At 46.7% G+C, this 20,193-nt stretch overlaps 2 long non-coding RNA genes across 2 annotated transcripts; one reads left to right on the forward strand and one right to left on the reverse strand.

Annotated features, from left to right (window-relative positions):
- The first annotated feature begins 3,681 nt into the window (after positions 1 to 3,681).
- Positions 3,682 to 9,496, forward strand: LOC147650817 (uncharacterized). The gene is made up of 2 exons (XR_015275328.1): positions 3,682 to 5,880; positions 5,992 to 9,496. It is a non-coding gene; the product is annotated as an uncharacterized LOC147650817 (long non-coding RNA).
- Positions 9,497 to 17,666: 8,170 nt separating this feature from the next.
- Positions 17,667 to 19,931, reverse strand: LOC147650818 (uncharacterized). Its single transcript, XR_015275351.1, has 4 exons — positions 19,796 to 19,931; positions 19,628 to 19,702; positions 18,136 to 18,201; positions 17,667 to 17,748 (listed from the first exon to the last, which is right to left on the reverse strand). It is a non-coding gene; the product is annotated as an uncharacterized LOC147650818 (long non-coding RNA).
- Between the last annotated feature and the right edge of the window lie 262 nt (positions 19,932 to 20,193).

Here is a 20,193-nt window from a genome sequence, read left to right on the forward strand (position 1 = left end):
CAAAAAGAAACCCAGTCATTTTCTAAGCAATATTTGTCTTTAGATACCAAGCAGTATTCTGGAAAAGAGATGGAGGCTGTCCTTTGTGGTTCATCTCCTGGCTGCAGGTAGGATTCCCTAGAGAAGGTTTTGCCATTAATACTCCTGACACCCACCAGCTAACCACAGCTTCTCAGCTGGAGCACTTTGTGCTCCTGTCCTTCAGCTGGCCTGGTTTGAGGCACATGTTTAGTCCCCAAGACAGGGAATGTGATGGACACGGGACTGGAGCAGCCATAAGCACAGCACAGCCAGCACAGCACGGCTGGGGTGCCCCAGGCATGGCTGCTCTCAAGGGAGGGTGGCACCTACACACACACACACACAAGATCACCTTTGGAAACAGGAATCCTGCAGACTGCAGCTTACAATTCCTAGCTCCCTGAAATGCAATTTGGAAAGGCAGTGATCCTTTAACAAACCAACAACCCCTGCTGCAGCAGCCCCAGCTGCCTGTTAAGCCTGGGGGAGGGAGAGAGGTTGGTGAGGAGAGGTTGTCTCTGCAGAGCAGGTCATTTTTGGCTGTGAAGTCAGAGCATCTCTCAAGAGCCAAACCTTTAACAGGATCTTCTGGAGTCACAGAGGGAGCAGGGCCTGCCTCCATCCAGGGCTTGGCCACACAAGCAGGAGAGGGAAGGAATGGCTTTGTACCAAGCTGGCCCTCTGCACCGAGCAGTGCCTCAGTGAGGCTGTGCAGCAGGTTCTGGTGTGAAGGAACAGCAGAATATTCTGGGAAGAACATATGTGGGATGTGTTGTAGAGCCTTTGGAGCAGGAGTAAAAGAGGATTCATGCAACTGAGCGCTCACACACATCAGGAGGCAGCACCAGTGGCTCTTTACTGCCAGGAAAGGGATATTTTGGGTGCCCCAGAGCCCCAGAGCCCTCATGTTTGCCTTAATGTGTTCTTGACAGTAGGATGGGAAGGAGGGGAGTGGAGGACACACAGTGTCCTGGGGGCATAGCTGGTGCTGCCCTGGTGTCTGTGCCTGCCTGATGAGCTTCAGGCTGGCAAGCAGCACAGCTCACAGATCACTGTGTGTGCAGGATGCACAGCCAGGAAAACCTGGGGTCAGAAACAGGGAGTTAAGTGAAACTGATGATTGCTTTTATGAAATCTGGCTGAGCCAGGGGTTTTAGAAAATACCTGAAGCAAGCCTAGAGGGATGGTGATAAAAAGTTCAGATCCTGTTCCTCTGTGTGCTCTGGGGGGGCACATGGCCATGCTGTACATCACATGCCATGGTAGGGAGAGCAGGAAGTGTTACTGGATGGCAGACTTTGCACAATTGGGATACCACATGAAAATTCACCTTACACACTTGAGATACACATTTGCTGCAGCAATATACACCCAGCATGGTAGCATCTTCTGCTCCTTTCCCTGGATTGTGTGCTATTTCCTCATTTTGTGCTTTCTTCTGAGTAGCATCTGTTGTTTCAAAGTTGTCTAGCAAGTTGCAGGAGTTTTTAACAGCACTGATTCACCACACTCTTTCTCTAAAAACCAGGTGATTTTATTCTTCCCCTTCCAGCAGTGGGAAAACTGGGATATACCAGGATGTACTACCTGAAGCAGTGGGATTATCTAGAAAATGTTAAGTATCCCCTAACCTAAGCCTGAGTATTAGCCATTACTACCATGTCACACCTCAGTGGCATCATGGCAGTGAGCTTCTGGACTGTACAGTCCTTGCACATGAATGTGAGGCTGAAAAGCGAGCCCAGTGCTGCCAGCACCACTGTAGAGACACACACTTTGTTCCAACTGGTAGCCAGGATGCCTGGGAAAAAATGCAGGTGCTTTCAGACAATCATAAGTAGCCTATTATCACAGAGGAGAGGAGGAAGAAACCCTGGGAATTTTCCCCATGACCATCTGTTAATTTTCCCCTGAAGCCATTACTGATTTGCACAGGGAGGCCCTGCAAGCAGAGCAGAGCTGGGAATCAGAGCTCTGGAGCAGGAGCTCTGGGAATCAGTGCTGGAGCAGGTGAGCTCCACTCTTGGGAAGAACAGTGACCTGCTTCCTCACTTGTGTCTTGGAGCTTCATTCACCCTGGCAGCCTCAGAGAAAGCTGTTTTCCTTTTCCAGCCCTGCAGTATCCATAGCCCTCTGTAGATAATGGTGGTCTTGGGGATGGACCAACCAGTGGCTTTGTTTTTCTTCTGTCTTGTGCTGTGGAGGAGCCAAATTTCTTAGAGCAGCAGCTGTGGTGATGCAGAGCTCAGTCAGCTTTTAGCTGGGGAGTTGCTAATATTGCCTGTGATGGCAAAGGCAGTGGAAATCCAAAGCTGAATTGTGGCACCAGCCATGAAGTCATGGTGGAGCTTGCTTTGGCTGAAGTGCACAGTTCAGAAGCATATTCCCAGCTTTCTCTTTCATTTTTTTTTTCATTCTTCTGAGGTATCAGAAAGAGGTTTTGCCTCTAGATCATGGTGTGAAAGCAATGTGAATGGCTTTGCTCTTCATTGTGTCATCTCAGATGGAAGCCTGAGAGCATTTATGAGAAACAACTTGGCCTGTGGCTCTCTCCTGGTATTTTTGGTGTGTGTACTGGGAGTGCTGAGTGGTTTCCAAAGGAATGTCCTCAGCACTGCAGCAAACAGGGAAGTTCACTATGGAAGAGTTCTTGAATAAGTGAGGCTAAGAAACAACCTCTGCTTTGCATTTATAAGCAAGACACAGCATTTTTCAAGGTGTTTTTGTGTATTTGGTCCAGGGCAGAATTATCAATTTCTACCATCACAAATTTAATTTTTGTAGTAAAAATGGAAACCAGCCAGACCAACATGTACACTGTCATGAATTTGGTCCAGATGGAAGCATGTTCAGCTGAATGTTTCCTCAGAGAAATGCAATCATTTGTGCATTTTTAAGGTAAAATAATTCCTCTATGAGCAATGCAAACAGATGCAGAAATAATTTTGCTATTTAAAAAAATAAATGCAATTTCCCCCCGTTTTTAGAAGAAACAAAGCTGTTTGCTCTCCCCCCCAGACAGTCCTGAATGAGACAAATGCACCACTAGTGGTTAGAGCATTATCAGGGAGGAAGCTGATGGGATATTTGGGTAGGGGAGGGCTGTTTCCCTGTACAATAGCAGCAGTACAGATTTTCCCAATGCCTTTTCTCACTTAGCTCATGTTAATTCATGATGTGCCTCATGTCAAACACCAGGACCTGAGCTCCTAGCTCGAGGATGTGATATATCAATTTGCAGATGCAATTGCAAGTTTTTTAAGTTATACTTTGATGTCTCTGTAGTAAGCTGTGTGTTTATTTCTAGTGCCCAGCTCCTGATTTTAGAGCCAGCAGTCCCTGCAGCGTGCCTGAGGCAAGCCTGCCACTTCCACACAAGGATCAAAACATTCAGGGTGGTGACCAGAGAAATTAATAAGGAAATTTTAAGACTTAAATGCTACTGCTGCAGTGATCCAAACTCCTGGAAGCAGCCTTCAGTCACGGCAAAAATATCTAATCTGAAATGTGGATCACCAGCAGGCAGGAAGGGACAAACAGGGTCACTGTTCTCCAGAGGCTGTTTGTTCTCAGCTGCCACCTCCAGCACAGCACCAAAGCCACAAGGCAGCAGAACATTGGTGGGTGAGGTGAGCACGGTGTCCTACCTCCTCTTCCAGCATCTCTAAGGGAGTTTGGGGCTCTGGACTCTGCTCCCAGGACTGTTTGTGCATTGTACATGAAGCAGTCACCAGGTAACATATAATCCCTGATCAAAGCCTCGGGGCATTTAGGCAAAGCAACACCTAGTTTCTTGATCCTGATCAGACATAGGTGTGAGTTGGGCTGAGCTGCTTGGCCTTGTCAGGACTAGGGCAGTTCTGGGCATGCATGAAAGTGCAAATCTAGATCTTAGGAGCTTGAAAGTATTAAAGTAAGTTGGAGACTGAAGGGGCCAGATAGTGAGAAGGACTGAGGAGCTGCAGGGGGATGAATTTGACTTTTCAGTCTAAAGTGCAGATTTCAGGTAAAACATCAGGTGCTCCAGTAACAAATTCCTATTACAGGGAAACTATTGTTCTCACAGATTCCTGAAGTGGAAACTCATTTACATAACCTTCTTATGTTCTTTTAAAGAAAGGTCCCATCCTAGGCACTGCCTTTGCTCAGATTTTTTTACACTGGGCTGCATGTGCTGGGCTGCACAATGATAGCTGCCATGAATAACTTGTTATTCTTACCAAGCATGACGACTGCTGCAGTGAAATCAAGAGCAACCTGCTCTAATGTAAACTGATTTCACATTGCTCCTGGCAATGCCCAGCTACATCACATCTGGTTTTTGGCCAGTCTTTTTCTTTTTTTTCCTTTTTTTTTTACCCCCCCACAGAAGACACACCCTGTGCTTTCATCTGAGGGTGTTTTACCACACTGCCTGCTGCACTAGTGTCAGTGACCTGCAGATGTGATTCTCTGGTATTGTCCTCCACACATCCCAAAGCCACTTGGGCCCTCCAGCAAATAAAGATTCCAGCTGCCTGTCCACTGCAGGGATAAGGTTTGTAGTGCCTCTGATGATTGCAGCCAGGCACACTTAACCTGCAGAGCACCCCAGATGTGTGGCTGGCTCCTGATGTGGCTGCTGCATCTCTGCATGCAAAGCTGCATGTTTGGAGTGCTGCAGGGCTGGATAAATGCAGACAGGGGAAAGTTTATTCAGAATGACACTTCTGCCAGGCTGAACACATGCAGACACCCAGTGGGAAGCAATGGTGTTGTAAGGGAGTGGGGGATGTGGGGAGTGGGTTGTGCCATGGGAGAAGCAGCCCAATTTGCTGATCACAGTTGCCAGATCATCCCATGGATGTGATATAAATTACCATCGATGCAGAAATACCACAACAACATTTTAATGAGGTTTTCAGTAGCACTTGTCCAGGCTGGTAGTGTTATGTTGAGGCTGGAGAAGTATCTCCAAAACTCCTTGGCTAAACTCTGATAAGCATGGTGTCACCCAAGATCCAGCTGTGGTTTGTTTGGATAAGAGGTTTTGCTTGTTAGCTTCTGAACACACTTTCAAATAAGTTTGGGCTTTTACTTCTATTTATTTATTATTTTGTGTTGGTGTCACAAAACCCCAACTAATGCAGAGATCTGCATTCACTATTTTTAATGCACAAATCTGGTGCCTTTTCTGAGATTGGTTGTTCAGACAACAATAAGCTCACAGAAGGGCTGGGGGGAATTTGGGTCTGTGCTGACTCACAGGAGTGATCTGTGTCTCTCCAGAGACCAGCAGGTCTATCTATAGACTGTGTATCTCAATATCCTGGCCCATTTTTGGGTGACACACCTGGCATTGCAGGCAGTGCTTTTGGAGGTCTCCCATGCCCTAATGTTTGCAGAACGGTTCTGCTGGGACTCAGCTTTGGTTGTGGTTTTGTCATGGCATCAGGCACGATTTTCCTGAAGTTCTGACAGCTTGGGCTGCTGGACAGATGGCTGCACAGAAATAATGCACAGCCCAGAGTGCTGGCTGGGATGGAGCTGAATGCAGGTACCAACCAGGGGTGTGAGTGTGAGAGTGAGTGTGAGTGTGCCTGTGTGCCAGTGTGTGAGTGAGAGTGAGAATGTGTGTGTCTGAGTGTGAGTGTGAGTGTGTGTGTGTGTGTCTGAGTGTGAGTGTGAGTGTGAGTGCCAGTGTGTGTGAGTGTGTGTGAGTGTGTGTGTGTGTCTGAGTGTGAGTGTGAGTGTGTGCAGAGCTGCTCTGTGCCACAGGCACTCCCTGAGTGTGAGTGTGAGTGTGTGTGCAGAGCTGCCCTGTGCCACAGGCACCCCGTGAGTGTGAGTGTGTGTGAGTGTGAGTGTGAGTGTGAGTGTGTGCAGAGCTGCCCTGTGCCACAGGCACTCCCTGAGTGTGAGTGTGAGTGTGAGTGTGAGTGTGAGTGTGAGTGTGAGTGTGAGTGTATGCAGAGCTGCCCTGTGCCACAGGCACTCCCTGAGTGTGAGTGTGAGTGTGAGTGTGAGTATGCAGAGCTGCCCTGTGCCACAGGCACTCCCTGAGTGTAAGTGTGAGTGTGAGTGTGAGTGTGTGCAGAGCTGCCCTGTGCCACAGGCACTCCCTGAGTGTAAGTGTGAGTGTGAGTGTATGCAGAGCTGCCCTGTGCCACAGGCACTCCCTGAGTGTAAGTGTGAGTGTGAGTGTGAGTGTGAGTGTGAGTGTGAGTGTATGCAGAGCTGCCCTGTGCCACAGGCACTCCCTGAGTGTCCTGCTCTGGGCAGTGGCTGAGCACTGGAAGGTTGTTCCCCGCACCCCCGAGCTCTCAGGCTGCTCCACACCGTGTGCCAGGAACAGTCTGGGAGCAGAGATGGGCTGGGGTATCTACACAAACAAGTCGTGCTGGGAGGAAAATCCTGGAGCAGAGGTTTGGTTTGGAGGTGAGATCTCAGGAGCTGCTTTTAATGAAAACAATGTTTTCATTAGAAAGCCTCTCAACGTGTTGAGTTGCCACCACAAGAATGTGAAGGCTGCATATATCAAAGCAAAACTGGGAAATAGTCTTCTGCTAGCTCTGAACTGAGGAAGGTTTTGCAAATTTGACTCCTATGTGGAGGCAGAACCTCTTTTCTGTTTAGTTTTAAGATCTGAGAAAGTATCTTTGATCCTTAAACACAAAATCTCTGAAGTGAAGTCTCTTGACTGTTTGAACTTGCGATGCATATTCAGAATTCATTCATATTATAAATAAATAATTGGCAGGTAACCACAACAGTGGTAACAGCTTCCACTCTTTCTGGGGAATCATTAACTCCAGATGAATCTCCCTACTTAGCAGCTATAAAAACAAACCTAAAAGCCCAACAAAACAGACACAAAATAACATTGGTTGGAAGGGACATCTGGAGGCTCTACACCAACCTCCTCAAAGCAGGGCTAACCTCAACATGAGCTTAGGCTGCTCAGGGCTTTGTCCATTACATTTTTGAACTCTCTAAGGGAGATCACCAGTAAGGATTTCACCAACCTCTCTGGGCACCTGCTCGAGTTTAGCTGCTCTTATTTTGAAAAACTTCTTCTCTGATGTTCATTGTGATTTCTTGTGTTTCCCTCTGCAGAGAGCCTGTCTCACACAGGCCAGGGTGTCCTTGCCTGTCAGCACTGCAGAGGCACGCTGCTGACTGTCACACAGCTTTAATCTGTGTCAGCTGCAGACTTTAAATCTGTCCTTGATGAATTTCAACAGATTTCTTTCAGGCTTGTCTTCCAGGCTGCTGCAAACCACCTGAATGGCTGCCTTGTCCTCTAGCATAATGACACAGAACCTCAATTCAGTGTCCTGCAGACTTGCTGAAGAACCATTCTTTTCTGTCATCCAGATTTGCTGGTGAAGATTGGCCCTAGTGTTGTCAGCTGAGGAATACCAACTGTTAATACCAATTAAATGTCTAAATCTTGACCATTATTATCCTGCAAGCCTTCCAGGATAGCTGTGAGCTTTTTTCAGGCAGGCTGTGGGGCATCCATTCAGGTAATGCCATCCTAGACTGGCCCATATGGGAGACAATGCCAAAAACCACACTAAAACAAAGTAAGAGACATCCACTGCTTCCCCCACCTTGTCCATTGAGTACATCATTCCAGTACAGGTGACAACCACACCAGTTAGCTGCTATTTGTCCCCATTAGAGACACACTGGCTGTTACTATCTAGCTTCTTGGCTCTGGACATGGCTCCTTTGTGGATTTGTTCCATAAACACTGCCAGGGAAAATGTATGGATATCTTATGTCAGACATCTTCATCTTTGCTTTGGCTAGTTCCTTTCAGAACACATGGGTTAATGACGTGTGTTGGATTCGTGAGACCTTCAGCATGAGCCTGTGCTGTTGGTTGAGGAAATTTTTGTTAGGGAGTGGCTAAGCAGCCTAACTGGGACACTCCTATTTCTCCTCCTCTGGGACTCCCTTTGTCCCCAGCCCCACCACCAAGGGACAATGGTCCTGCCATTGCTGCTGTGGTCTTGGTGTTACTTCAGAGCAGGACCCCTGCGAGGAAGAAATGGGAGGAGCAGGGAATGAGGCCCCTGTGTGTGGTGGCTACCACAGCACAGTATGGTAGTGCCAAATCCTGGCCCTGGAAAAGATGAAATAGTTGGAGTAAAAGGAAAAAATAGGCAGGAAGAAAGGGTAAGGTCAGCTGCATGGAGTGTTTGGGGCAGGCATGGTCCTTTCTAGAGAGCATGAGTAGTTCAGCCTACAGGAAGGGCCAGGCATTTGTGAAAAACCAGTTTGCACAATTGGCATATAGTGGTTTGAATTCAGAGACAGCACTTGAGTTTCACTAGTTGTAACTTTGGTTCATGGGTATCTGAATACAGGACTGAGGTCAGTGGTACTGCTGAAGAAGAGAATGGTTGAAAAGCCACCAGACTGTGGAGCTCAAGCAGGAGAAATGCTGCTGTGCCAAGCTGGCTTGCATCTGGGTGGCTTGAGACTTATTCCTGCCACAGGGCCCCAGCTGCAGCCACAGCAGCTGCTCCCAGCCAAGGCAGCAGCTGTGCCACCCCCTGGATCACCCCTGGTGGAAAACAAAACTCCTGGGAACACTGGTCAGTGCAGAGATGGGCTGGCCTCAGGTGGTCTGCAGGCTTCATTGGGACCTTCACAGCCAGAAAGACTCAGCAGAGCAGACACGATCTTTGTGACTGAATGCCATGGAATTGCACCTGAGCAGAGAGGCAGCAGAGTTGTGGCTGGTAACAGCTCTGTAGGAACACTCAGGCAAGCAGCATCAGGCATGGCTTGCTAACTGGAAGAAACATCCATAATTCTGTCATCATTTGTCATATCCATGTTAATGTGATGGTAATTCTGTGATGGACTTTTACCTGTCTTTACTAGCACATCAGAAGACTTTGCACAGAAAAGCAAAAGGGATGTTAAAAGCAAAAAGTGCTGCTTGGAGCCATGTGCACTGATAATGAAGCAGACACAGATTCCTCTGCATGGCAGGCTGAGGATTCCAGTGTCCCAAGGGAAGTGTGAGCAGCTGCACACTGCAGTCCTTGTGCTTTAACAAAACCTGATTTGCTGGGTCACCCTCCTGGAGTGACACAATACCATTTAAAGTTGTTTGCTTATTACAGAGATACTATCAAAAGGTGTGGTGCCCTGATTGGAGTCTAGCGAGAAAGTAACACTCCTATTCACCCTCCCACCCAGCCACCCACCTTTGCAGATGGGCTGAGGGTCTCTCCTTTCTTTGCTTCATGACTGGAAGTGCTTGATTCACCCTCACCCAGCACTAATTGTGTTGCTGCCTACTGGAAGTTCCCGTGTTGGCATCAGAGCGTTGAGCCTAGAACTCACTGCTAGGGTTAATTGCAAAGTAAGAGCTTGATTTCTTGATGTCTGTTTTATATTCAGTTACTTTGTACTCGGTATCATTTCCTTGTGATTTTTTAAATGATCATTAAAATGTTCCTAATTGCTGTTACCCTGTCATGCTCTTATTTCTCAGCAGCTGTTTGCATGCAGCCTTCCCATTAAGCCAGAAAGCAGCTCTGGTAGCAAAAACTTTATAGCATTTTTGGTTTTTCCTTTCTGTTTTAAAGAGTCCCTTTTGAAATGCTAGAGCCTACTGTGTAAAACACAGCTCCTACTGTAGGGGATTTGCCATCCTGAAAACTTACAATTTCATCCCCCTTATCTTTGGGACAAAATTATTCCCTTGCCAGTGCAGTTCCTATTGAACCAGTCTGGCTTGGCAGGTCTCCACTCCTTCTTTGTTTAAGGTCATTTATTTTTATATCAAAAAGGTAATAAAATGGACAAAATATGTTTATTCAGATTCTAACCATACAGTTTACACACAAGCAAAACAAAAGATCCAGCACACTACCTTTTATTAATGGCATCAGTTCTGAGCCATTACAGTACCAGCAGTAGGCAACTTTTCCTCCCTTCACCTTTTGAAACCTCTCTGGCACCAGTGTCCCACACCAAACTCTGTAGTTGCTCAGCATCTTCCACCAACACAGGGAATTGTTGGTGTGGAGTGGAAAATCTCTACCAGAAGCAAGGCAAGCACGTAGGGAGTGTCCCAGCCCCAGAGTGCAGGGCTCTGCCTGGGCAGGGAGGGCAGGAGGAGCAGGGCAAGGGCTCCATGGGCACTTCAGACACTCAGCTGGGTGCTCCACCATAGCACAGTCTGCAGGAGGATTCTTCTGGCTGGGCTCAGGCTCTCTGGAGCCCATCCCACAGGGGGGATGTTCCCAAACACTTCACCAGGACCTGTGGTAGCCTCCCCTTGCCCTGGGTCCAAGAGAGCTGTGAGCAGGGACCTGTTCCACAGAGAGATGCTGAGCACAGAGGCCTTACCCAGGAAGTGGGCTCACATTTAGGGGTCAGATGTAGGATCCAGACAAGCTGATAAACACACTATGGAACACGAGCAGCAATCTCTTTAGCAAGATCTGGTTTTATGTATGCTCATCTGTGAGTTGGGGTCAGAGTGAGTGTAGGTCCTGGGGGATGGCTGACTGTAGTTACCAAAGAAGAAAGATGTGTGGGAGGATGGAATAACACTTGAAAAGAGAAGATGCATTAAGATCTTCACTGCTTCTAGCCAGTGGACAAGGATTCTCCTGATACAAAGGTACATGGGGCCTGGACAAGGCCAGAAAAATTGTCTTTTAATGTGCGAGATCAATGGAGGGAAAAGAGAAGAGACAGCAATGGAAGCTGAAATCAGTTCACTCCATATATTAATACAGGAGTTCCACAACCTCTGTAAGTACTGTAATATCAGTGTCACGTGCTACAGGCATGTGAAATGTCACCTAACAGGGATGCTGCTTACGAGGCAGGGGTTAGGCCAGCGACAGCCCTGCCGTACCCTGGAATGTTTGCTGCGGCTTCTGACCCCAGCACTAGGACTGCCCACAGACCTGGGAGTATTTTGGGGTGCCTTACTGTCCAGAGGCTCTGCTCCCCACTGAGACCATGTGTGGTGTGCAGAAGGGAACTGGGAGTTGCTGTGCCTTCCTGAGCAGGATCCCTGCTGCCAGCCGCTCCGAGAGCAGCGCGGGTTCCAGAGCCAGCCAGCGCTCCAGCGGGGCACGCTGCACCTGCCATTGCAGCTTGGTCTGGCTTCCACAAGGTTCTCCAGCAGCTTGCTGTGGGAAGTGCTTCTGGAAACCAATGGCATGGGGTACCCAAATCCTTCTGGTGCTGTCAGTGTCCCTGTCTTGCTCACTTCAGGCATGTCCCGAAGGCGCTGACCACCAGCGTCAGTGCCCGTGTGCTCTCAAGTGCCAGCCCTGGGAAAGGTGTGGGCATTGGCTCTTGGCCCAGCAAGGATGCTCAGCCTGTGTGTTCAGAGTGCCAGTGGGGGCTGCCAGAAGCTGGACTTTGGGAGCTGTGTTTTTGTTTGACTCTGCCCCATGCTTGTCCTTGCAGCAGCTGAGGTGAGGTGACCCTGGTTTGGGGAGTCACACCCATGCAGATGTCCCAAACATCTGTGTCACCTTTGTGCTGCTGCCAGCTGAACAGAGAGAGAACTTTGCCTCCCCTTCATGTATCAGGAAGGTCAATCTCTGTATGGACTGCCTTTTTTAAAATCTGTACATTAAAAGGCATCATAAAATGCCGTACTAGGGGTGCAATTAATGACTCTTTAGAAGTGCTATGAGATTTCTGGCTCTCAGCAAGTAAACAGAAAGCAGGGAGATTCTGGAGTTCATTTCCAAACAGGTGAATGGGAACTCTCAAACCAGGAGGCAATTAATGTGTCTGCAAGTCTGGTTTCTCCTTTCCCTGAAGGTGGGCGTTAGACTGAGGTGTGCAACATTCACATCATGCCTCGTCTAAAATTTGCCAATATTAATTTGTTGCTTTCTACTCTTTAGCAATCAAACAGAAACATTTCAGCTGGTTCCTCCTGGGTGACAAGGTTTGAGAAATAACCTTTTAGTCACTATTGCAACTGAAGTGAAATAAGTGAAAATGTTCTTAGGTGATACAACAGCTAGATCACATGAGCAGAGCACATTATCTCAGAATTAGCTGTGCTCTCCAGTGTGATCCAGAGAGGTTATTAACAAGAATGTGTATTAATTCTCTGAGTGATGCTGTACACAGTGCAAGGGAAATGCTTCTCAGGCTTACAGGAGTGCATCTCCCTGATACAAAAACCTTTAAACTTGCCACTGCTTTAACACCACCAGTGTCAAAAGCTGCCTTGGCTGCCTAGGCAGTGATGCCATGTTACAAAAAAAGGGCCAGGTTGTAGCACCAGCACTGGAGCTGCTCAGGAGGCTTTTGACCCTCTAGTGAGTTTTGAGAAATGAAACCTTTAAATTCCAAACTTTGCACTGTGATGTTCAACCAGTGTGAAAATGAAGGTAATGATATGTGACAGACAAAGGTATGTTTTCCCAGTGAAGCCATGTTGAGTCATTTTATATTAATAGCAAAGGAACAAACCACGTTTTTACAACAATAGTTGGCAATATTTCTATTAAATAGCATTAGCCAATAATTTCTAAAACTGCTTGTTAATTACAGCATTCAGGCCTTGCAGGCAGCTCTATTTTACGTAACTGCCATCAATGGCAGACTGCAGCCTTTTGTCATAGGCAAACAAGACCATGAGTTACCAAATTACTTTCTAGGGTAAATCCATTGACACTGGGGGATTTTTTTTTCCCTTTGGTTTGGTTTGTGTGGGTTAGATTTTGTGGGGTTTTGTGGGTATTTTGGGTGGAGTTGTTTTTTGGGTTAGGTTTGGGGGTTTTTTTGGTTGTTTCTTTGTAAATTTTGTTTTTTCCTGACACTGACAGGTAACATTCAAATGAGACAGCTTATATGGCACAATGTCACTTTTGCCCGTGGCAGGCACGGTGCAGGACGTGCTGGGCTGGCTTTGGGGTGGGTGAAGAGCAGGAGGGTGGCTGCACTTTAGGATTCTCCATCAGCTCAGATTTGTCCTGTGCATCCCTCGAATACAGAACCCTGCAGCCCAGTGGGCAGGAGGGCTGGCACTGGGGCTGCAGAGCTTCACATCCTAGAACACACAGCACAGGAGCAGATAAGGATAAACCTCTGGCAGGTAATTGTGGCAGGAGAAAAGTGACATTTATTGTGTACTTATCACTGGGACTAGCTGTATTTATTATTATTATTACTATTGTTAGTGCTGCTATTGCAATGTTACCTGCAGCTGCCCAGTCAGTGCTGAGCTCCTTTGTAGTTAGCTCAAATGCACCCAATCCCCTCAAAAAAACAGCTCAGAATGCAAGTGACTTACAGTGGTGAAGAGGAGGGATAAAATCAAATGGATACAATTAGCTTGGGCACAATTTAGTCATTCTTTTCTTGGTATAATTATAAAATGGACACAGGTAGCACCAACTAACCTCAAATACCCTATTAGCCATAATTAACAATATTGCATAATAATGGTGTCAGTTTAAACATTGTTTAAGCCTGATGCTTTGCTCAGAATTACCGTATAGCCACATATCTTGCACAACAGACTAACACACAGCAGTGTCTTGACTTCCATTTTCTATTTCATTGTGTGATCTGTGCATAGGAAAAGCTCCTGGCCACAGAGGAGTCAGTGGTATAGTGGTAAATAAAAGTGGGTAGATTCATCTGTCTGTGGTGTGCAAGGAGCAGGTAAATACTAGAAGTGCACAGAGCAGAAGTAGCTACAAAGGGAGTGCCCTTTGCCTGAATTTACCCTTGACTACACCACTTAGAAGAATTGCATAATTGATACAATTGAACCACATCAGTCCTTTATTTATAGAACATAATGAAATGGTTTTCAACATCCTGGATCACGCTGCATGGGTGATTGCCATATATGCACCCAAGGAGAATAAATAAAAACATTTCCCTGAGGTATTATGTCTCTTCACCTTCTCTAGTTGCAGCCAGGGCTTTTTTGGAGAGCAGTTCTGTGAGGAGTGCAGCACGTAATCCTGCTGTGCTCCTGCCCAGGTGTCAGTCCCAGGAGTGCTGCCTTGGGGATGCTCCATGGAGATGGATTTTCCCTTTCCCACGTCCTCCACACAACATTCACAGGCTGGCAAAGCTTGGGCTGTATCCAAACACACCACAGGCCTGTCCAAGCTCCACAGCTTGGATTTGACTCAAATCTGCCTCACCAAACCCTGCGGGGTCAGGCTCAGCAGCCCCTCTGTGGCACCTGGAAGCTGTTTCCATGATGGCCATGAGTTATTGAAACAACAGAGCTACTCTGAGCCTGCTCTTTGAGCCAGGGGCTCACCATCAGTGAGGCAGCCACAGCATCATGTGTGTGATGGTCTGTCAGCCTCTGACACCTGACTGGGAATCACCACCCTGCTCCACAACACAGGCAGGAGCATCAGGTGCCACTGAGACAGGGCTGCTGGAAAAGTTCCATCAAATAAAACAAAGCACCAACATTCTTTTATCTGTTGTTGTTGCTGTTATTAGAAAAATATAGATTATTTACCGGTATTTCTATTGCTGGCTTTTTTGTCTATCTTTATACGATGTTCTACTGTTCCTATTGCATCATTTACATTTGGCCTTTATTTATGATGCTACATTGTTTTATGTATACACTTTATAATTAGAAATACTAATTGCAAGCTTGCCTACTACCTTCAGTTGGCTTTTCCAGAGCATTACTTGCAAAAACCTCACAATTACTCAGTTGTTTTCAGCTGCTCAGTGAGTGTTTTCATAAATAAAAAAAAACCAACAAAAAACCCAAGACTCTAGTTTTAATTTTTTTCTATTTCTAAGTTTTACATGGTGCCCAGCTGGTGCATAGAAATCAACCACATCTAAACTTGCATCTTCTTAGAAGCTGTTCAAGGATTCATCTCAAAAACCCTCTTTTTCTGAATGAAAGTAAAGTATTATTTACCGCATAGAGATACTGAGGGATTCCCACACTAATGATTACATTAAATTTTAAAAGTTTTTTGACATGTAAAACTTTATCCTAGGCATATTGTCATATTTTTGATACATTTCAAACTGAAAAAAGTCCATTTAAGTTAATGGTTCTACAAGAGGGAGCGAGTCATTTCCATGCACTCGCTGCAAACTTTGACACAATGCTCCCATTTTATCATTTGTTATTTCAGCTTTGCTGATGATTCAGTGGTGTTATTCCACTGAAAAACTGGAGTAACACAGCAGTGAATCAGGTTCATTGGCTTTGCACCTCAGTATCTAAAATGAAGATCCACCTACAGGTAAAATACTATCACACTGCAAGTATCTCACGGACTGAAATCTGTCCTGGCTTGCCAGATCTTCATCGGAAAAGGATTGCACAGGCTCAAAATTAAAATGCATGGTGACTGTATTTTAGTCAATGGGAATACTCATATCAACCAGATGAGCTGGTTTTGGCTTTTCTCATTACAAATTGCTCAAATCAAAAAGAGCAGAGCAGAGCAGGGGGTTGCTTTTGTTTGTTGCTGCTGTTTTCTTTTCCTGGCTGCCATGGATGTAGAAAGCAGCAGCTCTGTCTCTTGCCCAGGAGGGTGCAAAGCTGGGGCCAGGGGTCCCTGGCTGTGAGTGAGCTCCTGCAGCAAGGCTGAGCAGCTGCAGGGGGGCAGATCCACTGCAAGGGTGAGTTCCTGCAGCAGTGGGAGTCACAGCAGACGCTGCCACTGTTTTACTGGCAGCCACCAGCTCAGCTTCACAGCGTGACACTTCAGCCCACACCATGGCAAGGAACGACAGAAGGTGTGTGCAAGTGTGATCACCTTACTGGCCTTTCTTCCTTCAGTGTGATCATGATTTATTAAATAGTCTCTATTCAAGCTACCAAATGACTTCCCCTTTCCCTTATTATTCCCTTAAGGATATCTCATTCTTGTTTTGTTCCCTTCCCCAAATCAGTCTTTATGTGTATCTCATAGAGAAGTACATTTTTCCTGTCCCTCTGCCTCGAGCACAAAGCTGTGCAGTCACCTCTCATGTGCCCTGTGCTTAAACTGATTGATAAAACAATGCTTCCCAGTTCCATGATGGCCCAGTCAAATGTCCATTGACTGACAAACCACAGACGTCCTGAGCAATTAAAACTGAGTGTAGAGTTTTACTTGGAGGGGAGGGGTGGAGAGGGGCTCTGCTTATGCCAGGCGATTGCATGGGACCACAACTGCAAAAGCTCTTCTGTTTCTGCCACTTGGTACAAATGTCACCTTGGGTGGCACCTCTGCTGCCTGGCATGGTTCACACCTCCAGCCTGGAGCTGCAGATGCCCAGGGGGCCGGGGGTGCCAGGCATGAGTGGTGTCACACAGGCCGAGGTCTTAGCAGTGACATCAACACTGAGACACTGCTGCTGGGTTTCATTGGGTCAGCACAAACTTTTTCACCCCATCAAAAGCTTTGTCTTTGTGTCTTCAACCCAAAATCCACCCAGTGTTCGTAGGGGGAGGTTGGCACTGCCTTCAGCTGGAAGGTGCTGGTGGCATCAGGCTGCAGTGGCCACTGGTGACACCAGGAAGAGTGACAGTGTGCTGGGGACACCAGCACTGGGGAAAGGGGGCTGTGACCTGCTGCTCCCCTGCCAAAATCACAGGCGCCATGGCAAGGTTTGGCTGCAGCAGACAGGAGAGAAGAGCTGTGTGTGATTGATTCCAGGAGCAGATGATGCCTTCAGTCTGCAGGGACAGCCAGCCTTGACCAGCACTGAGCTATTGAAACTGTCAGAGACACCAGATGAACCCAGGAAAAGTGAATGGCCATGAGGTAAAACGTGAAATGAGCCAAAAAGGCAGAATCTTACAATAACACTAATGTAAACACTGGTCTGTTAACAAGTCAGCCAGCTCTTATCTTGTAGCAGGGAGATTGTTCTTGAGAACCTTGCAGAGTCAAATTCATGAACCTCCATACCAAGGTGCAATCATTAGTCAGTAAATGAATTACACATAATTATCTGCTTTGTATTTAATTCACTTGGCTTCCAGTTTCTTACTCTTCACGCAGTGAAACTCTCTCTCCCTCTCACACAAACACACTCCATGGGCAGGAGGTTTTGGAGGGCTGCCATGGTCCTGACTCACGAATCAGACTCCATGATTTGAATGATATTTATCTAAGCCTGCAAACAAAGAAGATGGCTATGTGTCCAATGAGAGAATAATTATTGTTATTATGTTTATAGAGCAACAAAGCTGGGAGTGAGGACCCTGGGGGAAAGGCGGCAGGAAGGGTGAGCTGGGCAGAGGCAGGAGTCTGTAGGCAGAGGTTCAGGACAGGTTTGTGCCAGGGCTTTCAGGGTTCCCTGCCTCTGAGTCACCTCTGCCAGGAATGGCCCAGCAGCCAAGGGCACTGGCCAGGGGATGCCTGGCCTGGCAGAGATGCTTGCTGGGAGCTGCAAGACCACCTCCCCAAGGGTTCTTGACGTGACACCAGGAAAATACTGGCTCTGCAAGGGATTTGGCAGTGGCTGGAGGGAGCTGGGTTGGCACAGAGCCCCCTGACAGCTCTACCGCTGTGAGGCTGAGGGTGGGGGGAGTCTGTGAGAGATCCAGCCCTGCTGCACGGGGTAGCAGCACTGACAGCAGCTCCTGCTTGCAGCACATCCTCTGTGTTCTTTCTTCTGCAGAAGTCAGCTGTACACCTACATCCCCCAGCTCCTTTAACTTACCCACCAAGGCAAAAATCCATAGCAGAAGAAGGCTGGTTTGCAGGTAACAGCTGCTGCCACAGAAGGATGCTTAAAAATAAAAATGTCCTTTGGAATGACATGTGGGTTCTCCCTGCCCCACAGGTTGGGCAAGGGAGCCCTGCTGCACCACCTGGGAGAGCTTTGGACACTGTGACAGTGGCAGTGTCATGTGTGACCCAGGCTTGATCCTGCCACACTGGTGTACTCAGAGAGGACGGTGACAGTGAAGGGTCTGCCCGTCCTTCAGGACTTGTCCATGGCAGGTAATAAGTTTGAAACCCATAACAATTTGAAACCCATATTTCTAAAATGCATCTAAGCACTCAAATGCCTCGTCTTGGCTGGGGCTTCGAGTGTCCCATGAATTTAAAAGGCCACCCCTTGTCCTGCTAGAAAAGAGGATCTCTGACCTGTGGCTGTTTCCAAACTACACACCTGCACAAAACTCCTGTTTTTTGTTTTTTGTTGGGCCCATGGAGACACATCTGACTTCTGGTGAATCTGTACAGAGGAATAATGATTGGTAGCTTTTCATCAACTTGGTTCCAACAGGCAACAGCCTTGGCCATCACAGCTGTGGCTCTGGAGACCTGGAGGACATCAAGCTCTGGAAATGCTTTGGTTTAAGGACACAATCAGCTGTGGTAATGGCAAGCAGCACTTCTGTCAAGAAAGCTGGAAAAAGTGGCATTTATACTTCCATTAACTCAGCTTGAGGAGGGTAAAGTTTGAGCCACTGTTTATTTATCTCAAATCATCTTTAGGTTAACAACATACAGCCAGGGAGACAGCAGGGCAAACAGCCAGATAAAGACATTGTCTGGAAATAACAATGAGTTTAGAATGAATCCTACACAGGGAGCAAGACATCCCATTCCTGTTCTTCCAAGAGCACTGTGAAACAGTTCCAAATTTTGTCCTTATTAACTTATTGGAAGGGAGGCAAAACCAATAATCTGGATAGTTATTAATGCTTAAAAAAATACCACTAAAAATGCAAGATAAATAACTTGATGTCCCTTCCAGCCAGTTTTAGAAGCAAGTTTTACCTCATGAGATGCTTTAACTGATTATGTCTGTGTTAATATCCTAAGAAGAAAAATGGAAAGGCTCTGACAAAGGAAGACTTGCCAATGCAATGACAGACAACAATACTTTGGATCACAAAGCATTTTTAGAGGATGGGTATTGAAGCACTGGATTTTTAAAACTGTTGACAATCTTCCCACCTTAATTCCCTTTTCAGAACAATTTAAATTTTCTGGAAAAGGTTAAAAACACCTATGTGCCAAGATTAACATCCCAAAGGCAGAAAAAAGGCTTTATAGGGGAGCAATCGAAACTATTCCTGAGACAATACTACTCACAAGAAGGAAAATGTGATTTTGTGGCCTTAGTAAAAACTGGGAGCCTTGGATCAAGGTGTTGGTAGTTTCTCAAAACTGGCAGCTACCCTTAAGAGAGCCAAGGCATCTCTCACTGGAGCATTTCTGGAGCAGCAATGGGACACTGTTTGCCTCCCTGCTACCCTTGGAGAAGCAAAGGACCTTGCCCTGGTCACCTGAACTCACAGTAGCACTTAACCCACGTTCAGCATTGAAAATTGCTGCTTCTCTTGAAGGTTATTTTAAAATGGAGACAGATCTTTGTGGCCCTGCATATGTTTGTCTGTTTAAATACCAGTTTGTTTGTCTATCAGTTGGATTGCTGTGAGGCATTTTAAGACCTTGAATGGAGGAAGAAAGCAAAGCCATATCACCATGCAGGTAATGAAATAACTAAGATTCAATAAATATTATTGTGCATGCAGCAGCTTCCACATCTTCCTCTCTCCCTCCCTGCTACAAAGAGGGTTTATATTATTACTACATATTATAATATAATAAATATATATTATAAAGATAATAATATAAAGAAAGTAGCTTACCCTGTTTACAGTCCCTGAGCAATAATGCCATAAACTGGGGGCTCAATGTGGACACCACAAGTTACTCTCTCTGAGCTGACAGAAAACAATCAGAAGAGCAGGGCTATAAATCACTGCTTCATTATAAATCACTGCATTTGTCACTTTGTCTCACCCATTCCAGCACACCTTGGACTTGATGTGGCTTTAATTCTGAATTTTTTCTAATATGACAGCATGGATGGCAGCTGGCTGCGCACACCTGAGGTGGTGACACCATGGCATGTCCCCAGAGCTCAGGGCAGTGCTGCTGGTCCCTGGCAGAGCAGGGAGGTTTCTGGGCAGTGTTGTTCTGCAGTTGCCTGGTGTTCCCATGAGCACGGGGCGTGGTGCTGTGGAACACGGCTGTGGAGCTCATCCAAACCCCACAGAGTGCCAGCAGAGCAAGTTCAGGGCTGCCTGCACCCATCTGGAGAGATGTATTTATTCAGCAAAGCACAAGAACTTGGGTCCATTTCCAGGGTGAACGCTGTTTATTTTGGTGCAGGATCAGTATGGAAAAATACATTTCCAATTTTGAGAGAGGG

Source organism: Cyanistes caeruleus, chromosome 12 (genome assembly GCF_971803275.1).
Source record: "Cyanistes caeruleus chromosome 12, bCyaCae1.hap1.1, whole genome shotgun sequence".
NCBI classification, from domain to species: Eukaryota; Metazoa; Chordata; class Aves; order Passeriformes; family Paridae; genus Cyanistes; species Cyanistes caeruleus.